At 40.8% G+C, this 3,099-nt stretch overlaps 1 non-coding gene across 1 annotated transcript; it reads left to right on the top strand.

Annotated features, from left to right (window-relative positions):
- The first annotated feature begins 2,476 nt into the window (after nucleotides 1-2,476).
- Nucleotides 2,477-2,549, top strand: TRNAG-GCC (transfer RNA glycine (anticodon GCC)). Its single transcript has one exon. It is a non-coding gene; the product is annotated as a tRNA-Gly (tRNA).
- The last annotated feature ends 550 nt before the right edge of the window (nucleotides 2,550-3,099 follow it).

The following is a 3,099-nucleotide window of genomic DNA, read 5'->3' as shown; positions in this document are numbered from 1 at the left end:
ACATGAAATGCATTTTCACTCTCATGATCAAAGGATGAGATGCTTTCTGACTTTTTTTTTTTTTTGGTCACTCCATGAGACTCGTGGGGTCTCAGTTCCCAGACCAGGGATTGAACCCTTGGCTATGAAAGTGCTGAGTCCTGACCACTGGACCACCAGGAAATTCCTGCTTTCTGCCTCTTTGCCTTTGGCTAGTTTTCTCTCACTTCACAAGCTGGGCTGAGGAAAAAGAAAGGTGAGGTCACTAGTTATTTGAATTTGATTTGAATTTCACTTTCTAGCTATATTTGATTTAAATTTTGTATTTAAATATACTTGGATTTCATTTTTAACATATATGTAAAACCATTTTTTGAACTACAATTAAAAACACAAACATGCAGTCATGTTAGCTACCAGATCCTAACCCAATGGAAAGCACTTTTGCTCACAGGTTTTTGAACAAATTTTGGGATAGAATTTCTTGGGCCCTCCCTGCTTCTCTGTCCCTTCTCCCTCTCTCTTTCAGCTAATAAGGCTTTTCAGTATAATTTACCTACAGTCAAATGCACAATTCTTAAGTATTTAGCTCATACGCCATATAATCACCACCCATCTCAAGATATAGACAACGTCCAGCACTCTAGAATCCCTTTATGCCCTTTCTTTTTATTTTATTAATTTTTTTTGCTGTTGTTGAGATGGGTCTTCATTGCTGCACGTGGGCTTTCTCTAGTTGAAGCAAGTGGGGGCTATTCTCCAGTTTCAGTGTGCCAGCTTCTCACTGCGGTGGCTTCTCTTGTGTGGAGCATGGGTTCTAGCTGCACGGGTTTCAGTAGTTGTATCACGAGAGATCAACAGTTGAGTTGCACAGACTTAGTTGCTCTGTGGATGTGCAATCTTCCCAGACTAGGGACTGAACCCATGTCCCCTGCATTGGCAGGTGGATTACTATTCACTGCACCACCAGGGAAGTCCCCGTGTACACCCTTTCAAGTCACTGGCACCCTTCTCCCATCGCTGTCTGACTCTATCACCATGGATTAGTTAGTCGTGTGCCATCAATTAGGAAAGTTATGAATCTGTAGTGGCCTTTTACTGTTCCTGTGATGAAGTTCCCCAAAACACAGCATGCAGTCACACCAGGCTCCAAAGCATCTATTTATTTGGTCCATGTTCTTGTCAGGCCTCAGGAGGCTTTCACAAGTAAATGCGCAACCTGCCACATGGCTCTACTGCTTATAAAAGATGTTGGATAGTTCATGTCTGACTTTTGCATCCAAAACAAGAAATTCAATAGTATTAATTATGATTATTTGGAAATTTTTAAGTATTCTGGTATTCCATTTTTCAAATTTCTGGATCAGTTTAAAGAACAGGCAGGTGACTAGACAAGTTGTTGTGTGTGTGTGTGTGTGCTTAGTATTTTATTTATTTGGTTGTGTTGGCTGTTAGTTTTGGCACACGGGCTGCCCTAAGGCATGTGGGATCTCAGATCCCTGACCTGGGATCGAACCCATGTCCCCTGGATTGCAAGGAAGATTTTAAACCACTGGACCACCAGGGAAGTCCTTTATTTTGTTTTTTTTAAAAATATTTGTTTACTCTTTGTGACTAAAATAATATAAAAGTAAATTAAATGCACAGAAGATTGCAATGGTTTTACCTAAATTAATTGTTCCAAGTTTGGAATTCATCAAGACAGTCATTTTTCCTCATAGATTAACTTTATAAGAAGTGAATGCTAAATAAGTTTTAACTTAAAATGTATACAAAAATTATTTAAACATTTTTTAAAATTAGTTTATATAAGATTTGTCTGAAAAAGTTTGCAACCAGCATCCTAGGACATAATTTGTCTGGACATAGAGACTGAGCTGTTAAAGTAGCTGAATTTTCCTTCTTGACATGCAGTTTATCTCAGGCTTACATTCTTCTGGACTGCCTTATGCTTTTCCTCTCCAGTTTGAAGCAATTTCTCTATCTGTGGTAGCAATAGAAACAAGGTAGTTAACGTTCTACTGCCTTCACCAGGAGAGCCCACAGTCCCTTTCCCTATAAACCTGGTTTTTAAAAGTTTCTTTGCTACAATTCCATTCTGGAATTGTAGCATGTATATTATCATAAGTGACCAGTCCAGGTTCGACGCATAAATTTTCCTCTGTTCAAAAAAAAAAAAAAAAAAAAAGAGGGTAACAAGCTAATCGGAGCCCATCCAAAATAATTCCATTTCAAATGCTTTTGTTTGTTTTCTGGTTAGTTTCACTTTAAAAAAAAAATAAATAAATGAAAGCAAAATTAAAAAAAAAAAAAAGAAATTAAAAGCTCAAAAAAAAAATAAAATAAAAGTTTCTTTGGAGAGTGTGTGTACATGTGTGTGCACAAGCATGCACTCATGTGTGTGCCTATGTGTCCATTTGTGTTACTAACAGCATTAGAGATTGTTGTTCTTATTCTCTGTATGTATTTTTCTATTGTTAAAAAAATGAGGGGGACCTGCCTGATGGTCTAGTGGTTAAGACTCTACACTGCCAATGCAGGGGGCCTGGGTTCAATCCCTGGTCAGGGAACTAGATCCTACATGCTACCACTAAGACCCAGCACAGCGAAACCAATTTACAAGGAGAGAAGGGGAACAGATCACTCTCAAAAGTCATTTCCTGAAATAAAGAGGGGAGGGAAGGCACAAGTGTGAGGGCGGTGAGTCATCAGAAGGCAGCCTGGAGGGAGCACGGGGCTACGGGCGTGAGCTGGGGGAGCCTTTCTCAATCTTCCACAGGCCTCTCAGAGCAGTGAGCTGAGCAGGGTATTGAGCCCTTCATATGTGAGAAGAGGGCACTGTGAGAAGTCCAGAGTGTACTGATGTACAGGGTGGTGGACAGTCGGAGGTTCAGGGGGAAGGCAGACAGACTGGTCCTGGGATTTTGGCTGGGGCCACTTCAGTTCAGTTCAGTCACTCAGTCGTGTCCAACTCTTTGCGACCCCATGGACTGCAGCATGCCAGGCCTCCCTGTCCATCACTAACTCCTGGAGTTTATTCAAACTCATGTCCACTGAGTTGGTGATGCCATCCAACCATCTCATCCTCTGTTGTCCCCTTCTCCTCCTGCCCTCAATCTT

The sequence above is a fragment of the Moschus berezovskii genome, chromosome 9 (genome assembly GCF_049115385.1).
Source record: "Moschus berezovskii isolate FMDL1 chromosome 9, NW_MosBer_1.0, whole genome shotgun sequence".
NCBI classification, from domain to species: Eukaryota; Metazoa; Chordata; class Mammalia; order Artiodactyla; family Moschidae; genus Moschus; species Moschus berezovskii.
Note: the sequence above shows the minus strand (reverse complement) of the source record. Positions and strands in the feature narration are given on the sequence as shown.